General features: G+C 29.6%; 1 protein-coding gene across 3 annotated transcripts in view; it reads left to right on the forward strand.

Annotated features, from left to right (window-relative positions):
- Nucleotides 1-18,263, forward strand: part of LOC132738351 (uncharacterized) — a 43,091-nt gene that overhangs the window by 13,588 nt on the left and 11,240 nt on the right. For 2 of the 3 annotated variants that reach the window (XM_060725834.1, XM_060725835.1), the window contains exon 2: nucleotides 4,620-4,707. The gene's annotated coding sequence lies outside the window, so the exon portion shown is untranslated. Of the gene's footprint in view, nucleotides 1-966; nucleotides 1,193-4,619; nucleotides 4,708-18,263 lie in introns of those variants that run through there. The other variant, XM_060725836.1, reaches the window with a different exon arrangement.

The following is an 18,263-nucleotide window of genomic DNA, read 5'->3' on the forward strand; positions in this document are numbered from 1 at the left end:
TTGTTTTTATTTTCATTATTAATGTAACTATACCTCTACTATCAATGAATGAAACGTGAAAATAGAATATGTTTTAGTGTCCTGTTTAACTATTACATTTGTATAAATGAATGCAGGCAGAATACAAATAATAATAATCCTCAAGTAAATACAAAGAATCAATAGCTTAACTTTTGTACATTTACAAGTATGAATATTTAACAATTAGAACAATGTATCATTGTTTGTCAAATAGAACTAGAAATATATCAAGTTTTGGACTGGGCTTTCCTTAGGGATTCTATTTTTCTCTCTTTTGTTGCAGTTTGAAAGGAAATACTAGACAATCAAAAGATGAGCATGCTTTCAATTATTTCAGTCTGTATATGATCGACTGGATGGGAATGTATTCTTTTGCTCACTTTCGATTTGAAATTCTGTTGCATGTAAACCCCAAAGCGTTGTTGTTTACATTAATTAAAGAGGTATAATTGACGAATAACAATAGGAAACTGTTTGACCTTGATCAAATTATTTTGAAATGCAGTAAAAAATTACAAACTAATGACGAATTATAGAAAGATTAAATGCATTTCTTAGTAAAATTTCGACATAATTATTTGAGTGATTTTATCAATTATTTGTAATTTCAAAGCATCATTTTCTAGACAGTTGATGGTAAAATTGTTGGTGTGAACATTTACATATTTTGTTGTTTATCTTCTATATCAAGTATCTATAGGATTGCATATTCATCTACAGGAATTTATGTAATATTGTCTTGTGGCATCAAAATTACTTCTTTCTCAGTTGTGGTCAACTATGTTAAAATTATAGTGCATGTACATATAATATTGTATCTGCAAGAACTCGACTATTGTATATCGTACACTCCATTGATCAATGAAATAAAAATTCATTCTGTAGCTGGCGTCGGAGGAATTAATAGTATTCAAATAGCACAGAAAAATAAACTTGTAGATACGCTGTCATTATTTGTCTTCTTACTTTACATTATCGGAAAACAGTTAAACTATACTATATTATGGATTAGCAGTTACTTGTCCCACTTTTTATTAGGAAAGTGCGTTGTTGTCTGTCATATATGTATGACGAAAGTTTACAAGCATGTTAAATTCAACTTTGGATATTAGATATAAATGGTTGTAAAGGAAGGATGTTAATAAGTGGATAATAGACCATAACAATAACTGTAAGTTATCTTCAATTACAGTCGTTTGTTAAAAAGAGTAACACGAGGGTAATAACAAGAATCGCATACATACTCCTTCAATAATTTCCCCTCAAAAATAGGTTAAGGAGATAAGCAGATAAAAATAATTTTCTTTTAAGATTTTGTCAAAACAAAACCTTCTTATTCAGTATACTGGTTTCAACATAAGCAAAGCATTCATTTTTATCTTAATGTTTAAATTTTCTATTTTGCGCAAAACTAACGTAACTGAAATTACCTTGTTTTCGGGTTGAGCCTTAGAATATTTATGTACCTCAGAGACATATATATATATATATATATATATATATATATATATATATATATATATATATATATATATATATATATATATATATATATATATATATATATATATATATATATATATATATATATATATATATATATATATAATTATAGAAATAATTTATCAAAAATGATATCGTGACATAATTGCTGGTGGACAAGAAAATACCATATGTGAGTTGACAACGAAAACCACTAAATATGAACGTGTATTAAAGGGATACTCAGGCAAATAAATGACAAAAATATCAAAATGATTAAATGTATTCAAATCACGCTAAAATGACATTTTCTAAAGTCCAAGCATGAAATTCTGTTTAAATTCTATTTATTTTGGGTTTGAAGCGTAAATATATCTAGATGTATTGAACAAAATTTACCGACAACAAAATCACTGAGTTTTTTTTTTTTAAATCAAGCCATGTGACTTGAACAAACCCTGGAAGTTACAATAACAGATTTTTTGGATATTGAATAATTGAAATAATTCTAAGTCATTCATTTGATATGTTCTTTAAAGTTTCCATAGTTCACTGTGGCAACTCATGTGAATTCTTAACCCACGCGGGTCAAGTTAGGAAACCAGCATTTTCTTCTTTATAAGGAAAAATGATTTGTTCCTAAGACTGCCTAGTTTTTTTATTTTGAGGACGTTTACAGAAAGATGAACGAAGAATTGAAAAATTTGCCTGTGTCTCCCTATGCCTATGTCTAAAACACTGATGTTTCTTTTACAATCTTCAAGTGCAATTATTTGCACAGTTGTTCAAATTGCAAGTGATTTCGTATGTTCAGCACATCCGATTAGTACATTGATCATAGAAATAAGAGACTAATTGAAATGCTGGCGGGCGGTTAAGGAATAATTTGTCTGTGTTTTATTATCCCCCGCCGATGGAATCGGGAGGGGGATATAGTTTTGGCGTTGTCCGTCCGTCCGTCCGTCCGTCCATCCGTCCGTCCAAATTTTGTTTCCGGAGTAGTTCTCTGCAACTAATGGCTGGAATTCAACGAAACTTTATGGGAATGTTGATCAGCATGTGAAGTTGTGCACCTGGGTATTTTCGTCTGAATATTTTTAGTATTTTTAGAGTTATTGCCCTTGACTTAGTAAAACGTCCGAATTTCGTTTCCGGAGTAGTTCTCTGCAACTAATGGCTGGAATTCAACGAAACTTTATGGGAATGTTGATCAGCATGTGAAGTTGTGCACCTGGGTATTTTCGTCTGGATATTTTTAGTATTTTTAGAGTTATTGCCCTTGACTTAGTAAAACGTCCGAATTTCGTTTCCGGAGTAGTTCTCTGCAACTAATGGCTGGAATTCAATGAAACTTTATGGGATCGTTCATCAGCATGTGAAGTTGTGCACCTGGGTATTTTCATCTGGATATTTTTAGTATTTTAAGAGTTATTGCCCTTGACTTAGTAAAATTTTGTAATTTTCAACTTGTGTCGCATGTAACTCAAAAAGTATTTGACCTAGAGTCATGCAACTTTACAGGAATGTTGATCAGTATGTGTAGTTGTGCACCTGGGTATTTTCGTCCGGATATTTTTACTATTTTTAGAGTTATTGCCCTTGACTTAGTAAAATTTTGCAATTTTCAACTTATTTGAAAATTGTGAGATCCCTTCTTGATGCCTTGAAAATGGCAATGAAGTCTGGAGATTAAGATGTTTTTACATCTAGGTGAGCTATTGTGATCCCCCACCGTCCGTCGTCGTGCGTCGTCAGCAATTTCTTTAAACAACATCTCCTCAGAAACAAATGACTGCACAGCAACCAAACTTTACAGGAATGATCCTAGGGTGGTCCCCTGCCAAATTTGATCAAATGGATCCGGTCTGTTGCATAAGTAGGTCACAGGGCCAGAAAAGGAGTTTCAAAAATGCAAAATTAAAAAATCTTGTCTGAAAGTACAAGGCCTAGAGCTTTGATATTTGGTATATGATATAACCTATAGGTCCTCTACCAAAATTGTTCAAATTTTAGCCCTGGGGTCAAAATTGGCCCCACTCCAGGGGGTCATAGATTTTCCTTATATGTATATAGTGAAAACTTCTTCTTGTTTGAAGGTACAAGGCTTCAAGTTCAAAGAATGTTACAGTTTATGCCATGATTAATATATAAATAAAGCCTTAGGTCTTCAGTTGTTGTGTTAATAATAACCAGTACTCGGCGGGGGATATAAATTCAACGAATTTGCTTGTTTAGACTGTTTTGATCTTTTTGCATTTTATTCGATGTCGTTTGATATCAACTCCCATCTTTGACTTTTATAACCTCCAATGGCTACTATTTTGTTTTATAATATCATTGACATTTAGTATGTTTTTGGTTAGTATTTTGGCTTTCATTTGGCAAAACGTTGTTTGCACGTATTTGAATTATTCAAAGAGAGACTGATCATTGCAGCAGCCGTAACTTCGCTTCGTTAAAAATATCGTTTATTTAGCTTGCAAAACAAAACAAATGACGTCATATTAAGGCTGTTGCGAAATTTCAAGTACTTTTAATTACAATATGGACTTTTGTTCTTACATAATTTTTAAAAATATTTTACGAAGAGATTATCACGATAATCTAGACATGACACACTAGTACAACATCGTAAATACATATGTATAACGCTTTCTTGACAATAAACATATCAAGAAAAATGATGGTTTGGTACAATACCAAGTTTGTTTAGGAATCTTAAAATGAATAAAAAATTTAAAAATCATGAAAGGTTTAAAAATATGTGAATCAACTTAATTTAATTCAAACATCAACATTCTATCAATAACCAAATTAGTTCAGGATCTGTGCCAAAACTATCAGCGAGACCATAATGTTTTGTTGTTTCTGTACATAATACCGATCTATAGTACGGTCAGTTAACCAGTGAAGGTCTCGCAAAATTATAGTGTTTTTGTATAACTTAATTTATAATGTTATTATATGTTATTTCTAAAACATACTTCACGTACGCAACATTCTGGATATGACACTTGTGATAGTTCCACTAATATAATAATACTAGAAGTTGTTATATTGTTATTACACGTGTTATACTTTAAAAAGTGTGCTTTGAGAAAATTTTTCATTTTCAGATCGTCTCCGAATAAACACGCCATGATAGAGTTATCAAAATTAGCCAATGGTTCCATTTGCCGTCCATCAAACATTCTCTTATACCAGGTGAGTGACTAAGTTTTATTTATTATTTATGACTATAATATTTTTTTTGTGTCTTTTAATTGAGAATTATTCTGTGTCATATAAACACATGTCAGCAGTTATGTTATGCATTTATTCTTAAGGCCATTACTTATTACAAAATTTACATGAAAATAGTTTGTCAATATGACCGTCGAAATCATCTCCTATGTGCTAATGTCTTCAAAGGACAACATGAATTGACTTTAACAACAAGTAATTTGCACATATCGATTTCAAAGCAATGTTTCATCGAAGAGAAGAGAGAAAAACTAATCACCTTTTATGTGTAAATTGGTTCTATTGCTTCACTGCTTCTTGTCACTTTTCAACATATATAATTTAATACTATTCACGACGAAATATATTGCCCCTTTCAACTACTATATTATATAGATCCAGTGACTATTTTTTTTCAAGCAAATGTAGTCGTTTATGTTGTTTACAAGATTTCCCTTTGGTTATAAATCATACTTCTATTTCAATACATTTGAATTACTCTGGCTCTCTGATATGCGACAGCTGAATTATAATAATTATGAATTTTTTACTAATGATAATATAAACTACATTTGATTTACATAATATAATAATGATATTGCATTACTTATGAAATATCTAAGTTCTTGACTTAAACTGTGTCACATGATACAATATATTATACATACATAGCAAATTCCTTGCATTTTAATGCTTTTAGTGACGCAAAAGCGTTAGGTTTGGTTATTTGACAGTTAATGCATTTCTCTGACAGAAAAGTTTTGGCAAGGAATATTTCATTGTTCGTTTTGTTTTCCATTGAGATTACCTGTATCCTTAGTGCAGTACCATTCAGAACTAAACATAGTATACTTAATGTGTACACATTTGAAAAACAAATTAAATAAATGAATGAATACTAAATACCTTGCCGCCACACAAGCTACCGTTTTGTTAAAAGATGCTTAATGACAGTTAGGTATCACGTATGTTTCACAATTTAAAAACATTTAATTTATTAAAGATACTTCTTCACTGGACGGGTCTTTATTTTTGTTGATTATGACAATTGTAACATTGGGGAATATTAAGACTGAAAGAATTCTAAATTGTATTGAAGTGATTTTATCAAAGATGTTATATATCACGTCGTTCATTTTGAATGTGAACCAAAATGTAAGAACCTGAGGGATACTTGTCAGCAATGTAAAATCATGTAAAAGTCATATAAAAACTATCTAAAACATGTTCAATACGTTTAAATGACAAATATTTTTTCAAGCAATATTAGTTGGTTAAGTGTAAAGACTTGAACAAAACAAAATAATAGTTCTTAAAAGAATAAGAATGACCCCTACATGATTGGTCCAAAATCGCTGAATTCTTAACACTATTGGCTTAGAGTTCTTAACATTTCACTTTTATTTTTGTTTTGGCCAGTATTTCACCTTTCAGTTGATTTGGAGGTCAGTAAATTTCAAGGTCACTGGGACAAATTTCGTCCGGTATGTAGCAGTTAGAGAATGATTTGGTATACTGTTCTTATTTTTTTGACAACCAAAATATACACGAGAATCATGCATTGTCAATGTCAGGAACTAAACGAAGTCGATCGAGATTTTAGTTAGTAAAATCTAGCGAAGGTCTTTTCAGCCAAGTTTTAACTTCAAAGAAACAGGAATACAATATGTTGCAATAAAAAGACTTTCATCCGGAAATAGAAAAGTAATGACCTAATCCTCATCATCCGATTTTCTCAAACTATGTCATTACGATTTCTTTTCACGTACATCATTCGAAAGTATTTACATTTTCCCTGGAAAATAAAACGCCATAATGACATAATTCCGTGAAGGATCGGTTTTATAATTTTATCTTACATTTGCCAATAATGCAATTGAGTCAACTCTTTGAAATGCTTGCATGTAGTGCATTTATAAAATGAAAGAGAACATCAATCAAATATTCTCTAAAATACGTAAGTGAGTTACAGTTTATATCAAATTAAGAAGTTAATGTGTAAGTGTTTTTTTTAAACAGTGCGCAATTTACGTTATATAAAATGCGAGTTCTCTAAAAACACACTGTAATTGACAGCCGCTATCTTTTAGTGGAAAAACATCACACAACTTAAATATAAAAATCTTTTTCTAAAATGGTGTTGTAAAATGTATTTCCTTGATGATGCTAATGCATTTGCTACTATAAATTGAGTAAAGTATTCTTCAAAGAAAGTCTTCATCTACAGTATTGTTGGTGTAGACCTTTATGCTTTTAGAAAGACATATTCTCTCCGCAGAATGCAACAATCATTAACAAGTATTGCCCGAAAGTATACAATTATATTTTTACTTGCATGACCACAAACTTCATTAAAATCTGTACCTTTAGTCAGCAGTTAACATCAAAAATGATATTTGGTTTTGTGCAGAAAGAATGCGTATACATATATGAGAATGCGTATATACATGATTTTTTAACTACATGTATATAAGGTCATTGTTGGCAAATAACAGTCATGTTTTAAATCAAATGAAAGTTATAGGACAATGTTATATTGTACATCCTGCACAATACATTACCAATGGAACCGAGTACCACGAATTATATGTGGATTAATATTAACGTTCCATTTAAACATCATTTTATCATTTTATCATGTATCAAATAAGCCCAAAGAACACAATATATTAAGAGTTTGATATTTGTCTATGTATATGCCTTTTGCAGTTGTGTTTGTGTAAAACCAATTAATTGAAATGCAATTTTAGCTACGATTACTTTTAACAGATATAACTAATATGCTTTGTTCTAAACAGGATTTTAAAGGTTGACTGCTAATTAATATTTTATCATTATTATTATCATTATTTATTTATTTATTTATCTATTTATTTATTTATTTTTGCACGTGTTAGTTTGAAATAGAAAAATACGTTATAGAAAAAACGTTTGCTTAAAATAAGCGTATTTACAGTGATAGCAATACATTATTTCAGGCAATACGAAACTATTTCCTGATCAACAGTTTGATGCTTCAATGAAATGTGCATAAAAATGTCAGAATTTGCATCTGAGATAGTTGGAAAACATGAAAATTCGTTATTTTATGATCCATAAATTCAAAATGATTAAGGAAGAAAAAAGTATAAGACTTTATGAGAAAGAAAATCTATTTAATTACGGATGGTTTATTGTATTACAATTCCCAGAGATTTCTCCTTAAACTGTTTAGGAATTATTTGATAGTTGCAATATAATGTCTGTCGATACGAATGTATTTCTTCATTATAACTTGAATAGATGCAAATGAAGTTTGAATATCTGTTTTTTTAAGTAAAATGATTTTGTAATTGACTATAATAAGAAATAAAAGATATAAGAATAACTAAATTTGTACATTTCTACATCATACTTGAAAAGCACTAAATAACTTTTTTTAAATGGAGTATATGCATGCATAATACTTGTTTTATCAAACTAAAATGGTTGCAACTTAAGGTTGTACACCAATGTGAGAAAAGGTAATCCCCGAACAATACCCAATACGAACAATTGAAAACAATATGCAGCTTTAGTTTGATGGAATCTTTGACGGTTATTTCGTTCTGCAATAAAGTGACATTATCTAATACTGCTGCCCCGGTGCTTGTCGTGTGTTGAGGTTGTAATAATGTTGTCGATGTTTTAATATTGGTTATAAACTTTCTTTGTCCGTTGCGATCACAGACTTGTTGCACTTACTTCATGCACTTTTGGACATACTAGACTTACTGCGCTTACATTAATTGCGGCATTGCTGTTCTACTTGTAAAAGAATTATTTAAACCAAACTAAACAAATATTACACAGAAGTAATAAACATTAATTGCAAGTTATATATATATAGAAACATGACACGTTACTATCGTCCGAAACCTCCCATTACAACTTTACTGACAGATAAGATTCTAAATATATAAACATGACACTAATGTATGTTGACTCATTAAACACCTTTTTGTCGATTGACAGGTAATTATTGTTTTGTAAACTTCAGCGTTCCATTTTAGTCACAATGAAATTACTTTATCTGATCACAGTTTTAGAAAGTACGGATATTTATCATTCCATTCATCACTATAATTAAATTGTCCAATTTAAAAAATGTGTCAGTTTAAAATTTTTACAATCGGTACAACAATTCTATAAAAAAATTTACACTATCATCTTAATTAAACTTTTTTACCTATTAAAACATAATTGTAGAAGTATGACCACATTTATTTTACGATTATATATGTAATAATGCTATACAGGGTTTGAAAGAAAATGTGTGAAATAGACGTGTGGAAAATTTATAAAATTCTATCAAAAGGAAATTATTGTTAAAATACGAGTACAACTTCATGTCATATATTGCTTTTCTCATTGAAACGTTCTGCTTGTGCGTGTCCTTCTGGTGTCCTTCAATGTGCGTGTTTTACTTGGATTCTTGTTATTGTTCTTGAAGAAAATTGCAAATTGAATTCACTTTCACATTTTTCTCCGTTTATAACTTTTAAATAGCTTAGAATGAGGCAAAGAACAATTATGCAAATGCCTTTGGAACTATTTTGCTTTTGCTTGCAGATTGTATATTTCGAATTGCAAGGCTCTCTCTTTTATTGTTTTCTCACACATATCCCTCTTTAAGTCTTTTTTTAAACATTGGATATTCTTGAAATTTTATACAACCTATTCGTGTCAGTCAACAATGATCAAAGCTCTATTTTAACCTAGCTGTAGAACAACTGTAATAAAAGGCTAACTCTATGTAATGGAAGAGTTTTAACGGGGTTTCTGCACGCTACTTAAACAGTCTTTGATTGTCAAATGACAAATATAGATAAAGAAATGCTTAAAAGCAAACTCTCATCAAGCGACCGTAACATTCCTTTTATCATCATATTTAGCTGGCCAATGTCAAGATATTTTGATAAACATGCCATGGTTCAAAGCTGCCTCTTTGATCAGTGCTTTTTATCGTAATTTCATTTACCATTTATATTCAAAATTTATCTTTTTAACTGAGATATTTTACGGTTTCTCTATAGAATTACAGTATTATATTTATAAATACTTTATATAAGTGTTCTAGTACCTTTTGTGAACGATGCCAAATACAATAAAATTAGATACATGTTTATTAGAACGTCTAATGTTTGGTTACTTTATTCAAGTGATAAGTGAAAGAAATGTTATATCTTTAATTGAGAAATTATATTTGACCGACTTTTTTTCTACAAAATGCTGAGCCTGCTTTTAATACATTTCATTTTGTCCTTACATGCATGCGCATTTACTTAATTTCATTTTCGCTGAAAAAGATTGTCTTCACCAGACACATTAATCATTCTTAGAATAGAAATAATTCTATATAATTCCTAAAATGTATTGTATCTTTTCTATCCTTTGGCTTTATACTTACTTAATAAATTCCAAATATTGTTTTAAACGTTTCTGGTAGGTTATAAATCATAAATTGTGTTTTGTTTGTAATTTAACAATACTACATCGGTTTCATTATTTGGTGTCTTTCTATCTGAAAGAACAAATTGTGTATTTTTTTAATAACTTCGGAGCAGTGGTGTAATTAATTGATTACTATAATAATTGGTTGAAATTAAGGTTTACATTTGTTATCATGAATGGTTTTATAATAAGTAAATTAATCACATAATTTTTCATTTATATCTGAACAAAATTGAAACTTATCTATGTTACTGTAACAGCAACCAAGCTTAAACTTAATTTGATGCTACCTTATCAGACTGTACCACAATGTAATGAGAAGAACATGCGCCGTTTTCCCATGCTTTAAGTATTGCTAAGCTAATGCCCAGGATACGCAAAGGTTACATTATGTGTCTTGTACATTGTATATCTAAAAAATAAAATGTGCTTTATAATAAGTACCACTGATATATTTTTCTTGGTACACAAATATTGTTCTTTTGTTTGTTTAAATGTGTTCCAATAATTAATGATGGCACACATTAATTAATAGTAAATTGTTACAGAATTGCAATCTCCTTTAATTTAATATCGCTTCTTTGCTCATATCAAATAGTGTACAATTTTGTTCGAATTGGAAAATATCCATAAATTGACGTCATTTGGCAACATAATTTTATTTATAGCTAGATTATCTTTTCCTGTATGGATGAAATAAGAACATTGACTTATTTAGAAGAATGCAATACGATAACAATAGAGGTATAGAAAACAACAAGGTGGGTTACATCATCAGTAAGTACTACCAGCCGTATATTGTTTTATTGATGCCATTTGAAAACTGTTGCATATTTAATTGACAGTGATATATACTCTGATATTGACCTGTTATATTTTACAGAAAGATAGTTCTTAGCCAATCAGAAAAAAACGCATTTCAGAGCTATATAATAAATATAATTATACTTTTATATGATTTGATATTAATCATATCATATAAGGATTACAATATTTAGAATTATAATTTAACAGTAAAGAATATTCACGGTGCGAAACATAGAAATAATACTGTTTGATGATACATTTAAAATGCATATCGGCAGGAAAAAATCAGTCCGTTTAAATTAGCACAAGATTTATTAATATTCTTATATTTAAATAGAAATAATGCTTTATTACTGCCATGTATTCAAAATTTGAATCAAACAAAAATGAAAGTTTCTTTGTAAATATGGTAACGTGCATAAAAAAATTGTTCAGGGTTTTACTTTTTTATTAGAATTTTGAAAAAATGTCGGATTGGATATGACCGTTTCTGAACAACATTTTAAGTTGACGTTAAAACAGATATTATCAATTTTGTCACATTTGTGTACTTTCAAATTATCAGTATCAGACATCATTGTTGGTATGAAAACTAAAAGCACAGATAGTGATCAGAAATGTCGATTCCAGTATATTTATCCTCGCGTCGTGTATATATAAACATAAAGTTTATCCGATATTAAATGATGAAATTGTTGCGCTTATATAAATTGTGAAGAAAGATGGTCCCACGAGAGCAATAAGCACAGTGCAATAAATGAAAAAAGCAGGCTTAAATTGATTCAGTCTGTTCTAAAGCCACACCATGTACCTTAAATGTACTTTATAGAACCTACCTAGACAATATTTTCAAAATAATGTTAGGAAATGTGTTGAACCCATAACAATGCATTAAACGACAATTACCTCAGTGTCGATTTTATTTATAAGTCCCAAGTCTCCAATTTTTTATTTTATTACTTATACTTTATTTAGATTATTAAATGAAGACAATCGTTTTAAATGTAAGTGATCATGCGAAATATAGTAAATGTAATATCTGTAAAAAGCTTGGAATAATTTGATGTTTCATGAATAGGCTCAATCAAACCGAGCTTGCAACATCTTTAATTTTGTAGTTTGGTCGTTCGTAAGGGATTCCGTTTTTCTCTATTTTTTACGTTAAATGCATGCCATATATAAAACATTAAGTTAAACATCAAATACTCTTAATTCAACGTGATCTAAATATATGTTTTCATGGGTGCAAGAAATGCATAAGAAATACCTGTACAATTTTGTGATTTTTAATGCTATACATTTGCATTCTAAGACGGCCAGTCGATTTTTAATGACTCGATGGCCTTTTTTCTTTAGTTAATACTCCATTGAAAAAATAATTTCCTTTAGTAATATAAGAGGTGTCTAACACTGTCATATAATAAACAATAATATGTTATCGTATTCATGTCTAGGATATTGTTGTGCGGCTTCTTCACACGTCTCGAATCGAGTCAGATACTGTGGTGAATTATGAATGAAATCAGATTTGCGTCACTTCTGATAGTAAGAAGTAGCTATATTTAGGTATTTATCTGCACATTTTATGAAACAGTATAAGTGATCCAGATGATCTCTTCAGTAACTTCTGGTGCTCACTCTCTGTGTTTTTCTTTTTAGATATTACGATTTTTTTTCTCCTTTACGAATAAGATATTGTAAAAATGAAAGCAGGCTTTGGCAGATGAAAATAGAACATTAATCTTATAGACAGTATTGGCTATTTAACACGTTATCATATTCAGGGGCCATGGTACAGTTCTTAATTTGTAATAATAGCATATTTAGTTCAACCGAACGCTTATGGTAGCACTCCTCATTTCATTTCAAGTTCTTGCCGACATTGTCGTGCAAGAAAATAAGTCTGATTTATCAAATTCCATACCATATAACACAGAAAAAGAACACACAATTTTGATGAAAACAGATGTGTCATATTTTGCAAAGATATGATAAAAAAACTCAAAAACAGCAGTCAGTCAGGTCAAATAAAAAATACGTTATGGAAAAAACGTTTGCTTAAAATAAGCGTTTTACAGTGATAGCAATACATCATTTCAGGCAATACGAAACTATTTCCTGAACAACAGTTTGATGCTTCAATGAAATGTGCAATAAAAATGTCAGAATTTGCATCTGAGATAGTTGGAAAACATGAAAATTCGTTATTTTATGATCCATAAATTCAAAATGATTAAGGAAGAAAAAAGTATAAGACTTTATGAGAAAGAAAATCTATTTAATTACGGATGGTTTATTGTATTACAATCCCCAGAGATTTCTCCTCAAACTGTTTAGGAATTATTTGACAGTTGCAATATAATGGCTGTCGATACAAATGTATTTCTTCATTATAACTGGAAAAGATGCAAATGAAGTCTGAATCTCTATTTTGTTAAGTAAAATGATATTGTAATTGCCTATAATAAAAGAATATAAGATATAAAAATTACGAAATTTGTACATTTTTAAATCATAATTGAAAAGCACTAAAAAACCTTTTTTTAAATGGAGTATATGCATGCATAATACTTGTTTTATCAAACTAAAATGTTTGCAACTTACGGTGGTACACCAATGTGAGAAAAGGTAATCCCCGAAGAATACCCAAAACGAAATATTGAAAACAGTATGCAGCTTTGGTTTGATGGAATCTTTGATGGTTACTTCGTTCTGCAATAAAGTGACATTATCTAATACTGCTGCCCCGGTGCTTGTCGTGTGTTGAGGTTGTAATAATGTTGTCGATGTTTTAATATTGGTTCTAAACTTTCTTTGTCCGTTGCGATCACAGACTTGTTGCACTTACTTCATGCACTTTTGGACATACTAGACTTACTGCGCTTACATTAATTGCGGCATTGCTGTTCTACTTGTAAAAGAATTATTTAAACCAAACTAAACAAATATTACACAGAAGTAATAAACATTAATTGCAAGTTATATATATATAGAAACATGACACGTTACTATCGTCCGAAACCTCCCATTACAACTTTACTGACAGATAAGATTCTAAATATATAAACATGACACTAATGTATGTTGACTCATTAAACACCTTTTTGTCGATTGACAGGTAATTATTGTTTTGTAAACTTCAGCGTTCCAGTTTAGTCACAATGAAATTACTTTATCTGATCACAGTTTTAGAAAGTACGGATATTTATCATTCCATTCATCACTATAATTAAATTGTCCAATTTAAAAAATGTGTCAGTTTATAATTTTTACAATCGGCACAACAATTCTATGAAAAAAGTTACACTATCATCTTAATTAAACTTTTTTACCTATTAAAACATAATTGTATAAGTATGACCACATTTATTTTACGATTATATATGTAATAATGCTATACAGGGTTTGAAAGAAAATGTGTGAAATAGACGTGTGGAAAATTTATAAAATTCTATCAAAAGGAAATTATTGTTAAAATACGAGTACAACTTCATGTCATATATTGCTTTTATCATTGAAAAGTTCTGCTTGTGCGTGTCCTTCTGGTGTCCTTCAATCTGCGTGTTTTACTTGGATTCTTGTTATTGTTCTTGAAGAAAATTGCAAATTGAATTCACTTTCACATTTTTCTCCGTTTATAACTTTTAAATAGCTTAGAATGAGGCAAAGAACAATTATGCAAATGCCTTTGGAACTATTTTGCTTTTGCTTGCAGATTGTATATTTCGAATTGCAAGGCTCTCTCTTTTATTGTTTTCTCACACATATCCCTCTTTAAGTCTTTTTTTAAACATTGGATATTCTTGAAATTTTATACAACCTATTCGTGTCAGTCAACAATGATCAAAGCTCTTTTTCAACCTAGCTGTAGAACAACTGTAATAAAAGGCTAACTCTATGTAATGGAAGAGTTTTAACGGGGTTTCTGCACGCTACTTAAACAGTCTTTGATTGTCAAATGACAAATATAGATAAAGAAATGCTTAAAAGCAAACTCTCATCAAGCGACCGTAACTTTCCTTTTATCATCATATTTAGCTGGCCAATGTCAAGATATTTTGATAAACATGCCATGGTTCAAAGCTGCCTCTTTGATCAGTGCTTTTTATCGTAATTTCATTTACCATTTATATTCAAAATTTATCTTTTTAACTGAGATATTTTACGGTTACTCTATAGAATTACAGTATTATATTTATAAACACTTTATATAAGTGTTCTAGTACCTTTTGTGAACGATGCCAAAAACAATAAAATTAGATACATGTTTATTAGAACGTCTAATGTTTGGTTACTATATTCAAGTGATAAGTGAAAAAAATGTTATATCTTTAATTGAGAAATTATATTTGACCGACTTTTTTCTACAAAATGCTGAGCCTGCTTTTAATACATTTCATTTAGTCCTTACATGCATGCGCATTTACGTAATTTCATTTTCGCTGAAAAAGAATGTCTTCACCAGACACATTAATCATTCTTAGAATAGAAATAATTCTATATAATTCCTAAAATGTATTGTATCATTTCTATCCTTTGGCTTTATACTTACTTAATAAATTCCAAATATTGTTTTAAACGTTTCTGGTAGGTTATAAATCATAAATTGTGTTTTGTTTGTAATTTAACAATACTACATCGGTTTCATTATCTGGTCTTTTTATCTGAAAGAACAAATTGTGTATTTTTTTAATAACTTCGGAGCAGTGGTGTAATTAATTGATTACTATAATAATTGGTTGAAATTAAGGTTTACATTTGTTATCATGAATGGTTTTATAATAAGTAAATTAATCACATAATTTTTCATTTATATCTGAACAAAATTGAAACTTATCTATGTTACTGTAACAGCAACCAAGCTTAAACTTAATTTGATGCTACCTTATCAGACTGTACCACAATGTAATGAGAAGAACATGCGCCGTTTTCCCATGCTTTAAGTATTGCTAAGCTAATGCCCAGGATACGCAAAGGTTACATTATGTGTCTTGTACATTGTATATCTAAAAAATAAAATGTGCTTTATAATAAGTACCACTGATATATTTTCCTTGGTACACAAATATTGTTCTTTTGTTTGTTTAAATGTGTTCCAATAATTAATGATGGCACACATTAATTAATAGTAAATTGTTACAGAATTGCAATCTCCTTTAATTTAATATCGCTTCTTTGCTCATATCAAATAGTGTACAATTTTTGTTCGAATTGGAAAATATCCATAAATTGACGTCATTTGGCAAACATAATTTTATTTATAGCTAGATTATCTTTTCCTGTATGGATGAAATAAGAACATTGACTTATTTAGAAGAATGCAATACGATAACAATAGAGGTATAGAAAAACAACAAGGTGGGGTTACATCATCAGTAAGTACTACCAGCCGTATATTGTTTTATTGATGCCATTTGAAAAACTGTTGCATATTTAATTGACAGTGATATATAATACTCTGATATTGACCTGTTATATTTTACAGAAAGATAGTTCTTAGCCAATCAGAAAAAAAACGCATTTCAGAGCTATATAATAAATATAATTATACTTTTATATGATTTGATATTAATCATATCATATAAGGATTACAATATTTAGAATTATAATTTAACAGTAAAGAATATTAACGGTGCGAAACATAGAAATAATACTGTTTGATGATACATTTCAAATGCATATCGGCAGGAAAAAATCAGTCCGTTTTAAATTAGCACAAGATTTATTAATATTCTTATATTTAAATAGAAAATAATGCTTTATTACTGCCATGTATTCAAAATTTGAATCAAACAAAAATGAAAGTTTCTTTGTAAATATGGTAACGTGCATAAAAAAAAATTGTTCAGGGTTTTACTTTTTTTATTAGAATTTTGAAAAATGTCGGATTGGATATGACCGTTTTCTGAACAACATTTTTAAGTTGACGTTAAAAACAGATATTATCAATTTTGTCACATTTGTGTACTTTCAAATTATCAGTATCAGACATCATTGGTTGGTATGAAAAACTAAAAGCACAGATAGTGATCAGAAATGTCGATTCCAGTATATTTATCCTCGCGTCGTGTATATATAAACATAAAGTTTATCCGAATATTAAATGATGAAATTGTTGCGCTTATATAAATTGTGAAGAAAGATGGTCCACGAGAGCAATAAGCACAGTGCAATAAATGAAAAAAGCAGGCTTAAAATTGATTCAGTCTGTTCTAAAGCCACACCATACCTTAAATGTACTTTATAGAACCTACCTAGACAATATTTTCAAAAATAATGTTAGGAAATGTGTTGAAACCATAACAATGCATTAAACGACAATTACCTCAGTGTCGATTTTATTTATAAGTCCCAAGTCTCCAATTTTTTATTTTATTATTACTTATACTTTATTTAGATTATTAAATGAAGACAATCGTTTTAAAATGTAAGTGATCATGCGAAATATAGTAAATGTAATATCTGTAAAAAGCTTGGAATAATTTGATGTTTCATGAATAGGCTCAATCAAACCGAGCTTTGCAACATCTTTAATTTTGTAGTTTGTCGTTCGTAAGGGATTCCGTTTTTCTCTATTTTTTACGTTAAATGCATGCCATATATAAAACATTAAGTTAAACATCTAATACTCTTAATTCAACGTGATCTAAATATATGTTTTCATGGATGCACGAAATACATTGGAATTATCTGTACATTTTTGTGATTTTTAATACTATACATTTGCATTCTAAGAAGGCAAGCCGATTTTTAATGACTCGATGGCTTTTTTTCTTTAGTTAATACTCCATTGAAAAAAATTTTCCGTTAGTTCTACACAAATATAAGATGTGTGTAACACTGTCATATAATGAACAATAATATGTTATCGTATTCATGTCTAGGATATTGTTGTACGGCTTCTTCACTCGTCTCCAATCGAGTCAGATACTGTGGTGAATTATGAATGAAATCAGATTTGCGTCACTTCTGATAGTAAGAAGTAGCTATATTTAGGTATTTATCTGCACATTTTATGAAACAGTATAAGTGATCCAGATGATCTCTTCAGAAACTTCTGGTGCTCGCTCTCTGTGTTTTTCTTTTTAGATATTACGAATTTTTTTTCACCTTTACGAATAAGATATTGTAAAAATGAAAGCAGGCTTTGGCAGATGAAAATAGAACATTAATCTTATAGACAGTATTGGCTATATAACACGTTATCATATTCAGGGGCCATGGTACAGTTCTCCATTTGTTATAATAGCATATTTTGT

This window comes from Ruditapes philippinarum, unplaced genomic scaffold (assembly GCF_026571515.1).
Source record: "Ruditapes philippinarum isolate M1 unplaced genomic scaffold, ASM2657151v2 ctg1612_1_1_1_1, whole genome shotgun sequence".
Taxonomy (NCBI): Eukaryota; Metazoa; Mollusca; class Bivalvia; order Venerida; family Veneridae; genus Ruditapes; species Ruditapes philippinarum.